The following is a 12,667-nucleotide window of genomic DNA, read 5'->3' as shown; positions in this document are numbered from 1 at the left end:
TACAGAACAGAGGCAACAATGATTTTGCTGTCTGCACACAGAGTAACATATTCTGTTAGAACTTTGAAGTATCATTATGTCAAACAATACGTATTACGATTCAGAGATTAAAATGCATTTTCAATTGATTCACATTTCCAATTAAATTTATGGTCAGCAGAGACATAATGATATTATCCACAAAATTGTACCAGATATGATAATAACACTGAACTACATCTGTGCTGTAAAAAGTATAACAATAGTACACTATCGCTGGTTCTAATTACCTCTTATCCTTTAGAGATTGGCAGGTGGCCAATGAAATGTGGATATAAAATCAGAATATAATCAGATAAAGGGAGATGAAACCGTTATTGGCTTTTAGTTATGTAAATTAAGAATTTTACTCAACAGGTTATTTAGTCATCCTGATGAGTGGAAACATTCCTTTGGAAGACTAATTATGCAGTACTTACAATGATTAGAATACCCAATTGTTTCTACTGCGAAGAGAATAAAGTGCATCTTGAATTATATTAAGTTAGTGGTGAGAATGAATTTTGTTTATTTCTTTTACAAGAAATCTCCAAAGGAAGCCTAGTGCAGACAAAAGCAATTGGCCCAGTGGTGAACCTGTAAGAAATTCTCTCTCATCTAAATTGATTCTCTTTTGCTCTGCCTTTCAGACCTGCTTTGAGTCAATATCTTGCACACAGATGTACTCAACTACTAGAAACAGTCTTTCAGATGAAACACAAATGGAGGACCTGATCACTTGCAATCTCTTGAGATGGCACAGTTCATCTGAAAGGACAGCAGTGTTTGCTGATATCCCTCCCACCAGGTTTCCTCAGCTACTGGGCTAAGCAAATAGCAGACCTATTTCCTTCACAAATATTTGAGTGAAGTATAAAACAAATTGTGACTTGTACTGTGCCCATGACCATATCACACTTACTTAATGTAAACATGGTTATTTCCTACCACCATTACCTACTAAAAGGACAATATTCACTTGCGTTTTGCCAAAGAGGGAAAAGCCTCTATTATGCAAACTTCCTAAAAGGCTGTGTTACTTAACTCCATAAGCCACTTAAAGTAGTATAACAACATTTCACTGTTTATTTAATAGATTTGTACATCATAAACCGTGGTTTGCACAGGTGTGAATCTACAGGCAATCCATACAACAAGAGTAATTCGCTAAGATATTTTGCATGACAAACACCCAAAACCACTGTGCTAGTTCATGTTCATTTCAGAAGGGAAGTATTTAAACTGCTGACATAAAAGCCTCTAACACTGATTGTGGGAGATGAGAGAGATAGGTGACTGACTACAGATAAGGAAAACAAGGAAAAAAGCAGAAGGCTTTATCCTCCGAATATATAACTAAGTCTGTTAAAGTTCACTGTGCAAATTTCCATTGATTTTTGCAAAAAAAAAGTGCTAGAAGACCGTAAGTTGTAGCATTAAAAAAAAATCCTATTACTATTAATTGTCTTGGCAACTGAAAATAGAATTATCTCCTTCTGACTGTTCCGCTGACAGTCCCACTGGCAAGCACAAATCTCAAAAAAAACCCCATTACTTTTCACCTTTAGAATTACATACCACCATAATATGTTATTGTGCAATAATAAACATGACTACAATTACTAAATTATTCTTTTTACTGTATTAGTCTTTGTCTTATCAGAATTACTTGAATCACAGAAACATAGAATACCCTGAGTTGGAAGGGAACCATAATAATCATTGACTCCAACTCTTGGCTCTGCACAGGAACATTTTTAAAAAAATCACACTGAATCAACCCTTCACTTTAAACATTTTTTTTCTTTTCTAATTTTACTCTTTTTGTACAGTAAGTGAGCAGATTTCCAGATATCTACTCTCTATTAAATATTCTGCTTTCAAGCAAATAATCTCAGCAAAGATAAGATCAAATATCTGTATATCAGGCCTGTTTATTTCTCCTCTGTCTTTTTGCATAGGGCCAAAGATGGCAGGATTTGGAGTTCTGTACACTACTCTTAATTGTTTAGAAGAAAGAACACCCACTTCAGAGGTACAACACTGAAGTTCTCTTCATTATGGAAACATTCCTACCTGCTCATTCTGAGTTGAAAATATATTGATTAAAAGGTAAATGCAGCAGGGTAACCTTAAACCCCTGGCTGTGGCAACTACTGCAGAATACATTGAATGAATCATTGCTCAATTTTCAATGCCTCCTTTTCTTGAAGGAAAAGGAAAAAGAGTGAGACCTTCCTGAAGTTCTTGTTGATGAGATGCTATGCATCAGATATAAGGCCCAGAAAATAAATCTGGACTGGGGTCCTTGGGAGGGCCTAAATTTGGCACCCACAGTTGTCTGTGGCAGGTCCTTGTCTTTGACATGCTATTATGAAATTTCAAGAGTTCCTGCATTTAGGTGATTGAATACTGTTCCATGGAGCCCAATATCTCCTGACTCCTACCACTCAGGCCACCTTCCCAGTCACAGTCTGCCTTATATCCCACTGTCTTGCCACAGTTATTGTTTGGTGGCCAGAGATGGGATCTGCAGTACTTCTTTGTGGAACATGATGATCACTCCATCAGCTCATTAACCACTGCATGGACAGAAGGGAGAAGGGATGCAAAGCAGAATTGTGTCAGAAAAGCCATGGGGGCATCTACTCCCAGGGCAAGGCTTCATGTGCAGCTGACTTTGCAGTAGGACTAAAGGGTGGGAACTGAATGAGCAGATTTTGACTTGGTTAGCCTCCACACGAGGAGACCACTCTCAAAGTACCAGAGGAATAACTTTAGAAAATATAACAGACCTTGAAGTCAGCATATCAGCAGTGCTTATCTCTCCTCTGAGCTGAGCAACTTGATGCCACAAAAAGCCTTGCACATATCCTTCCTTTCACGCATGAAAGCATTTAAAGAACACAAAGCACATACCAGGATGGCAATGTAGAAAATTTCCAGAGGAAGCTCCAAGTGTTGGGTGGGAAAGGGAGCACACTAAAGGATTGTCTCTGGATATATATGCATTGGGTTCCTTTGCCAGGTCCTAGAATGAAGACCTTAGAAATGCATCAGTACATGCTCTCCAACACAGGAGAGCAATCCCAGGGTCCAAGGAGTACAAGCTGGTTGGCTTGGTGGTACATTTTCCTCCCAAGGTCTGTTGTAGATCTCTGCACCAAGGCCCATGCACTGCGTCCCACATAAAGAGCTCCAGGTCTCAGAAGCATGACTTTCACCTTCTTGAACTCTCATCTTTGCTCATCAGTCTTATTGCACAGCCACAAGATTAACAGATTAACAGGCTTCTGGTTCTCCCACCAAGTCCTGTGCCACTGGAGAAACTCTGTTCAAAATTCTTTGGAAAGAATCAGCAGGAGATAAGGCTGAAGACAGGACAGACAGCAAGGCCACGATACAAGTCCAAGTTTGATTCAGAAAGCAAAGACAGGCACACCTACACTGAATCTTAGCCAGGACTGCTGGCCTTTGGATGAAATGAAGTAGGGCTCAGGTGTAGAGGTGTGGGAAGATCTCAGGAGAGGATGATCATTGTAGTCAATGAGGAGGGCCATTGTAGTCAATTGACCATGACAGGCTTAGCTTAAAAACCATACTATTGCTTTTTAAAAACCCTCTACTGTAAGTGTAGCCACTATGGATATATATACATATATATATATATATACACACACACACACATACATACATATATATATATACATATATATACACACACACACACACACACACACACACACACATATATATATATATATATATATATATATATGCATATAGAGCCTCTTAAACTTAATCAATTACATTTATATGGGACTGGAGGGAAAAAAATGAAATATGGAAATAAATCAAAGCTGCCTCTGTAGAAACATGTCATTTAATAATAATCCCACTGGACACAGAAAGCACAATATTTTTCTATTAAATTCACATTCTGCCTCCAAACAGTAACTTTAAGGAAAACACGCTAAAACTGAATGTCAGAGATTTTCCAGCTCAATGGCACAAGACATGCATTGGAAGTGCATCCCTGAACTTCCATGTTGTTCCTCACAGTAAGAAACAGGCCACCTGATTGCTAAGACTCGCTCTTTGTCTCTGAAACAACAACAGAACATAGTTTGGAAGCTGCCTAAAAATCATGCCCTTTTCAAATCAAATACATAAAGGACACAAACAGGCTGGCATATAATTTTTTGCTATTCATTTCTTCCCTGGCAATTTAATAGATTTTATGTAACAAGAAAGAAAATGGGAATTTAGTCTAAGAAACTATTTGATTTTTTTTAATCAGAAGCTATTTAAATTATTAGAATTGGGTCTAAGTAAGATTTTGTTTCTAAACTCTCAAAATCTATGGGAAAGGCCAGATTAAGCTCTCATATTTTGAAGAGGTTTCTAGGTCTCTGAGAGGGCAGAGGAAACTGTCTAATGTTATCATATTTAAATATTGCCATGTTCAGATACAAATCAAGACCTAAATGTTGCCATTCATATAATGATCATTCAGAAAGATTTTACTGGGATCAACAAAACTTGTGAGATGTCTTTTGTAGTCACAGGACAACATATTCTTTATACAAACTACCATCTATTTGAAACACAATTTCTGCTCTTCCCTTTTCCCCAGAAAATGGGTGTTTTGCTGACACCAAAAGGTAGAAATAAAAAAGATTCTGTGTGTCCCCATGCAAGCACAGAGAACAGTGAAGTGATTTGCAACCTGCCTTTTATTTATATGTTTGTTTGAATCTGTGTGAAATGTTTTTATATGTTTGATAGGTAAAAGTGAAGGGAAAAAATAAACATTCAGTAGGTCAATTATTAATATAAGAGTCTGAGCAAGCAACAGCAAAATTCACTATGGTAATTTATCCACATGGGTCAATGGCTATTGACTGCCTGAAAATAAAGGTCGATCACACTGATAGATTTCAAGGCCATAGCTGTGAACATATATTAATAAACACAGCACAGAAGTGATTTTTGACTCTGTTGGAAGGGACAGATAATCAATATCCTTGTGTCCTTGCTGAGGCTGAACTTCGTACTTGGATTATGTTAATTAAAGACTAAATAAAGTGCTGATGTTTTTATATAATTAAGATATGGAGGAAAATAATAACATAGTTGATGGATTTTGTTGGTTATTTGACACTGAAATGAATAAAAAAATATTACCTAAGCAATTTTAAAAAAGCAATATCTCTTTTTCATAGGCATCCTCTCCTGTCCCAGATATTATTACTACTATATACAAATTCAACACTTCACACTGCAAACAAACATGCACAAGTGGTTTGGACAATTTGTATAAGAGCCCAGAAGGTCTGGACTGTTCTTTTCTTTTCAGACAGGTGGCCAAAAAGGTCCACTGATGCCTGGATGTTTAATCCAGACAGCATTGTTTTGTAAGACATTTGAAGTTTCCTTGTGGAAAGAAGCAGAAATGCAGAATCCTGGCAACCTGACACTATCTGAATGCTGCCATCCTTTTTCAGTTATTTCCATATCCCACTACTCTGCCTGGCATGTAGACTTGTACAGCTGAGTTGGATGAGAGAGTTAATCCAGCTGAAAAGTAACCACTTAAAGAGTAAGGAAGGAGTAGGATGCAAGTGGAACAGCTCAGCACTCCCAGTGTGTTCTTTAAAAGGTAGGCAAGCTGGGAATAGCATCAGGAAACTGAAGTAGGGCTCAGCAGCATGGTCGAAAGCAACCATTAGCTGTATTGGATGCATCCTGAGATGCAAACTGCATAGGAGTGAGCCTGAATATGTATCTTATCATGTGTGACCTGTTCTGTGAAATGACTGATTTTCAATCACTCACCACAACTGGCACAAGTATTTTATTATGCCATTTCACTGCTCTACATGGTCATTTCAAGAAAGGCCTAAATTATTCAGGTTTTTCATGAAATACCTGGCATTAATATTCCAGCTGTACCATGAAACCAGTTATTGGGTGGAATGAATAACATTCCCTTTCATTTAGAGAAGAGGTGCATTGTAACAATAAGTGTTAATTTTCTGAAATTAAACATAGAACTAAATAGGTCCAGTGGTGAGCATAAAAGACTGCACAGTGATATAAATACATATGACATAGTTTTACTTCACTTTTTGTGTTATCAATTCCAAACAATAAGGAATTGGGTATTTTGCAAATTATCTACCTATTATTTTCTGTATTTTCCTGTTATGAATAAAAACTTCTGCCAGTTCTCAAACTGCTCAGATGATTAAGTTTATAACAAAACAGTAAAATTGTTATTTTCTTTTATTCATATTTAAAATAACACAGAATCAAAAGTTTGATTTGTATATCTTCATCTATCTCAAACCACAGATTCCTAGATGATCCAGATAAACCAGGCTTTCATAATTGTCATCTCAGTTCTATACCTACACATGAAAGCATACAGATAATGGCAGGTGCTAGTAAATCTTCATCTCTCTTCAAACCAACCATTTGAAATGTGCATGCACTTGGATAAGCCTGCATCTAAGTGGTATCCACATACTACCTGGCAATAACCCGGCAGTTAATGTGCCCAAACTGCTATTCCTTATGCTGGACAAGACTTTTACACTCACATTGTGTTCCTTCCTGGTCTTAGCCACTTTTTCTTTCACTGTACAAAAAGTTGGTATCTCTAAGGCAAAGAAAAATTCCTTATAATAAGAAAATTTCTGCATGAGAAGCAATCAGAGACATGTAAAAATCCTAGTTAATGTGAAAAATCAGAATCACATCAGTTAAGTATTTCTCTTTTAGTTTATTTTCTTTCCCCTCTGAATTTAGCCCCTGCACCAATTGTCCTTCTAGTGGCCCTATCAGTAAATGAGTTTTATTTCAGTGTCTTAAAAAAAAGAGTTGATTTCTAGCAACTAATTCACATCCCCCTTTTATTTCAAAATCGATTGAATTTTTACTAAACCATAAATCTGGGTACTATCATTTAAATTGAATGTAAAAGGACAAAATATTTTTTTCTGCTGTAATATTTGCTGTGGTAAATTTAGTTGAATTTGACCATTCAGCTCAGTTTAAAATCAAAAATTCAGATTTTCCAAATATTTGTCACTTTTCTTCTTCAAGGGAACTAGAATTCAAATTTGAACTGATTTTATTACAGGTTTACTTTGTTTCTGAAAGGAACATAGGAGTCTCAAAAAACTTTTTCCTGCACAAGTAGTAATTTCTGCTTTTAAATTAACATTTTAATCCTCGACACTTTGTAAATATTTCCCCTAAAGCAGTCAGGTGACAGGTTTTGCAAACACCTATATTGCATATGAGATGCAAACCCTTTAGCTTCTTAGCATGAACCTGTTAGGTTAGATATGTCTGGGCCTAGAGACATAAACAAAATCTTAATTGTTTATCTTTGCAGTTACCTGAATAAAAAAAAAAAAAAATCAAAGTTTACATAGATGCTCCTTAATATTTGCTGTTTCTTGCTTCAATTAAATGACTGTATATATTGTAAAATGCATGTGAAAGCCTATACATATACACAAAAGTCCCTTCATCATTTCCATCATCCATAATAGCTAATGCTGAAGAAGCACAAGAGAATTCTTAGTTCTCTGACCAGCATTCCCAGACACTCATGCATGAAAAGGCTTCTTATCAGCTAAACACTTATATCTCCACCTTCCCATCCATCTGCTGAATAGGAAAAGAGCTCAAATCAAGTGAACCGTTGAATTTCACTGTAAATAAAAGGGTTTAGCTGTCTTTAATATGTTTTCCCATCCTTCCCCTGTTCTGCCTCTTCACATGTATTTCCCAAATTTCTTTTTGATTATGACAAAAAGACCTTTCAGGTATTTTCCTCCTTTAATAGCCCAAACCACCTTTGAGCTGTAATGCTAGTCCAGTTGTTGCACTGGCTTCCTGGGCATCACTGTAACTTAGTACATATATTTCACTGAAAGAAATCTATCTGCAGACTTGAATCAGTATAAAACGAATCAGTATCAAACAGTATAAAATCAGATTAAAGAAAACTTCTACTGACTTATCCCAGTGATAATATTTAGGCATCAGTCACAGTGATACATCAAGGAAAATTGCAGTATAAAAACTGGCTATTAATCTGCTAGTCATTTAGGTCAGACACCTGAATGCAAATCACTCTGGACCTGTCCTGGCCCACATACCCGGCCCTCCTTCCCATGGGGGTAGCATTTTGGAAATCATTCAGCTCTCATTCTGGTGTGGCATCAGATCCCTATAAGGGCACATAGCCAGAGTCCTGGGTACCTCAGTTTAGGAGAAAGTTGCCATTGTGCTCTCTTCATAAATCAGATCTTAAAAGTTGCAGAGATTGGTGTATAGTTTTAATCTTAGAGCATTCTGTCCAGTGCAGAAATTCACAAGGTTGTTGCCTCACTCCTGTTTTGAGGCGAACCTGCTCCCAGTGAGAATTCAAAGTGTAAGATGTTAATTGAGCTTTAGATTGAGCAAAGTGGAGAAGTGCCTCAATCTGCCCCTTGAATCCTGGGTACCTCAACTGGGCACAAAGAGACCATGTTATCTTTGCTATTTTCAAAGATATTCTTTGGGATGAAAGAATTTGAACTTAAAAAGAAGATATCATGATCAACTGCATATTCTTAGCTGAATGCAAGAAGTTCAGAGTAACTATTAATATAAAATATTTACCTGATCCCATCTAGTAGCTGCTTAGCTGCCCAATCTCCATTAAATCACAGCAGTTAAAACACACCTCACCTCTTGTCAGCTGATCTCTGTAGCTGAGTCCAGGGGCTTCCACATTTATCAAGTACAAATATGTCTCTACAAAGCAAACATGCTGTAGGTGAAGAGATATTATCCATCAGCCTGTCTGCCAAGCAAACAAAGCCTGGCATACAAGTCCAAGTGAGCTGTGATTCTTTCTTTGCAGAAAAGATGTTCAGCAGAATAGAGTACTCTGGAGATGCCACACATCCCACTCAGAGAGGTGCCAGAAATAACTGTGCTGTTATGGGCATCAGGAATACAAGGGAATCTTAAACTGTCTCATGGTGTTAATTAAGTAGAGCTGGTCAGGTATTTGCTTTCAAAATAAGGAGAGGTGTTCAGTGGATGCATGGTCAGGTGATGTGGGAATCATCTAGAATGCTGCTTGACACTGTAGGGAGAAAATGTGTGCTGCCAAAGCTCAACTGGACTTGAAGCTGACCAGAACTGTGGGGGACAATAAAAAGAGTTTTTCCAAATACATTAATGGCAATAGGCAGTGTAAAAATAACGTCCTGTTACAGGATGAGAATGGTCACCTCACAAACAAGGACAGAACAATACAGAGGTGTTTAATGCATTCTTTACTTCTGTCTTCAGCACAGATGATGGATTGAGGGGGTCTCAGCACCCTGAGCTGGAGGATCATGACTGTGGAAATTATCAACTCCCAGTTGACTCTGAAGTTTTACAGAATCTGATACTCCAGTTGGATCCCTACAAATCTATGTGGCCTGGTGGGGTTTATCTAAGAATCCTCACATCTTATGTCATTGCAAAATCTTTCTTGATGATTTTTGAATGATCTTGGGACTCTGGAGAGGTCCCAACTGACCAGAAACTGGCAAACATTATCCCAGTTTTCAAGAAGGGCAAGAAGGAAAACCCTAGGAACTAAAGGCCTGTCAGTCTTGCTCCAGTGCCTGGCAAAGTTATGGAGAAAATTATTCTGGGCAGTATTGAAAAATACCTGAAAGACAACAGAGTCACAACCAGCATGGCTTCATGAGAGCAAAGTTCTGCTTGTCAAAGCTGATTTCCTTTTATGACAAGGTAACTCACATAGCTGATCAAGGGAAGCCAGTTGATGCATTCATTTTGGATTTCAGTAAATTTTTTGATAATGTCTCTTACAGGACAAAATGTCCAGAACACAGCTGTATAAACACATCATGGATAGGTGACAGGTCAGGTACAAAGGGCCATAGTGAATGGAGTGAAATCAAACTGGTGATCCATCACTGGTAGGGTTCTATAGGACTCCATCCTCGGCCTTGTGCTCTTCAACATCTTCATAAATTACATGGATGCAGGACTGGAAGGGATATTAAGTAAGTTTGCAGATGATACAAAAGTGGAAGGAGCTGCTGAATTCCTTGAAGGCAGGAAGGCCCTGCAGAGAGACCTTGATATATTAAAGTATTGGGCAATCAACAATTGTATGAAGTTCAACAAGGTAAAGTGTGGGATGGGATGGGATGGGATGGGATGGGATGGGATGGGATGGGATGGGATGGGATGGGACGGGACGGGACGGGACGGGATGGGACGGGACGGGATGGGACGGGACGGGACGGGACGGGACGGGACGGGATGGGACGGGACGGGACGGGATGGGATGGGATGGGATGGGATGGGATGGGATGGGATGGGATGGGGCAACCATAGATGTACATACAGACTGGGGAATGAGATGCTGGATCTGGGGGTCCTGGCCCATGGCAAATTGAACATGAGTCAGCAGTGCCCTGGCAGCCAGGAGGGCCAACCTTGTCCTGGAGGGAATCAGGCACAGCATTGCCATCTGGGCAAGGGAGGGGATTGTCCTGCTCTGGTCTGAGCTAGGGCAGCCTCATCTCGGCTGCTGAGGGCAGTTTTGGGTGCTACAATATAAAAATAACATGAAAGTATTAGAGAACATTCAAAGAAGGGCCAATAAGATGGTGAAGGTCCTTGAGAGGAAGTCATATGGATATGGGGGAGCTGAGGTCACTTGATCTATTCAGACTGGAGAAGAGTAGACTGAGAGGAGACCTTTTTGCAACCTACAATTTCCTTGTAAGGGGAAGAGGAGTAGCAGACACTGATCCCTTCTTTCTGGTGACCAGTGACAGAACCTGAGGGAATGATCTGAAGTTGTCAGGGGAAGTTCAGGTTGGCTATTAGTAAAAGGTGCTTCACCCAGAGGTTCATTGTGCACTGGAATAGGCTCCCCAGGGAAATGGTCACAACACCATACTTGATAGAGTTCAAAAAGCATTTGGACAATGCTCTCAAGCACATGGTATGATTCTTGGACATGGCCTGTGCAGGGCTAAGAATTGGACCCAATGATCCTTGTGAGTCCCTTCCAACTCAGCATATTCTTATTCTGTGATTCTATGATCGATTCAACCTTTTATTGTTATTAATAAATTAGAAATATTTTCAAGTTCTTAACTCTTAAAATATGCTCATGGAAAGAAAAATAACTTTTTAGCTATCAATAAGTCGCATTATTAGGCACATGAATATTTCATGGGAAAGGAAAACACGCAAAGCATGCAAATCTAGTAAGATCAAAAATTCTCCTTAGCCTCTCTGTTGTGTCTTTATAATTTTGATGGTGGGGTTTTTTTGTACTCTGCTGGTTTGTACCCATTTTTGCTCAAGTATTTGATATTTTCCTTCACCCTTTTACCGTTCCTGCTCTCTTCAGTCTTTTCTCTCTATCATTGCCGCTATGTGGAACAAGGATGATCTTTTCAGGGCAGTGGGCTCAGTAGGATAGAGGAAAACTTGTCCTCACCTTCCTGATGGAGGGCCAAATGGCAGGAACAAAAAAACAGGAACATGAACACATCTTTCTCCTGAAGGAGAGATGGAGTGGGAGACAACAGAACAAAGCTGGTAAAAAATCAAGGCCGGGTCCAGATTCTGCTCTTTATGCCTTCACAGGTGTAGAGAAAAACCCAACAGAAAGATCAGACCTTCCCTTCAAAGTAGCAGAGGTAAAAAATACAGTCCTGGGCACAACAGATCACTGCTTATTTCCTTAAGATAAGGGCTGCAGAGAGGAGATGCTGAAAACGGACGAGGCATTTCCCAGCCAAAGAAGAAATTCAGAAATTATCAGTCTGTTTTTACTAGCACAAGACGGTGGTAATAAGTTTCACTATTTATTCTCAAACAATCCTCACAGGCACTTGGTGGTAGCCAGGCCTGTGGATCAAGATCATGAAGTCTTAAAGACAGTCTCTCAGGAGCTCCAATTTCACTTCCAAGTGCATTTATTTTTCTCTTTCTGCATGTCTTCTTTTCCTGCTGTTAGAAAAGATATAGAAAGTGAATTTATATATTCCCAAGTCTTAAAATCTTCATCATTGAGGGATGAGCTCACACAGACCCGCAAAATACACTTAATATATAGATTCACAACATAAAAAGTTTCCTTTGTGCTGTAATATCACTACACAGCAACATTGCACAGCAATAATAACTCCTGTTGATATGAGATCTTTTGACACTATATTCAATACCTTCATGCATTCCCTACATCCTTACCTTTAGAGCATCTGTTTTAAGTTTTCTATTCCTCTGCTGGAAACTTAAAGAAGTTTCCTTTATCATTCCTTTTCCAAGTCACTTGTAGACATTTTTTCACAGAGCAACGAAGAAAACTGTAAGGAAATAATTAAGTTAAAACACTTAACAAGGAGAAAAGAATATTTGATGCTATACAGAAAAAAATGCTAACATTTCATTTTGGACACCAAATTTACCCCAAGATAGCTGGGGTAACGTGGGCATTATGCACCCACGAGGAGAAATTGGAGTGTCCAGAGGGCTCAGAGAGGAGGGTATTCAAAGGCAGCGCCCCTGCAGGCTTTCCACAATCCCACAGCAA

The 12,667-nt window shown here is 38.8% G+C and overlaps 1 long non-coding RNA gene across 1 annotated transcript in view; it reads right to left on the bottom strand.

The window, feature by feature from the left end:
- Positions 1 to 1,081: 1,081 nt before the first annotated feature.
- Positions 1,082 to 12,667, bottom strand: part of LOC146768267 (uncharacterized) — a 34,312-nt gene continuing 22,726 nt past the window's right edge. The window contains exon 2 of the long non-coding RNA XR_014952539.1: positions 1,082 to 12,440. This is a non-coding gene — a long non-coding RNA (uncharacterized LOC146768267). The remainder of the gene's footprint in view (positions 12,441 to 12,667) is intronic.

This window comes from Lonchura striata, chromosome 2 (assembly GCF_050655825.1).
Source record: "Lonchura striata isolate lonStrDom1 chromosome 2, ASM5065582v1, whole genome shotgun sequence".
Taxonomy (NCBI): Eukaryota; Metazoa; Chordata; class Aves; order Passeriformes; family Estrildidae; genus Lonchura; species Lonchura striata.
The sequence above is the reverse complement of the archived record's forward strand: the minus strand, read 5'-3'. Positions and strand labels throughout refer to the sequence as shown.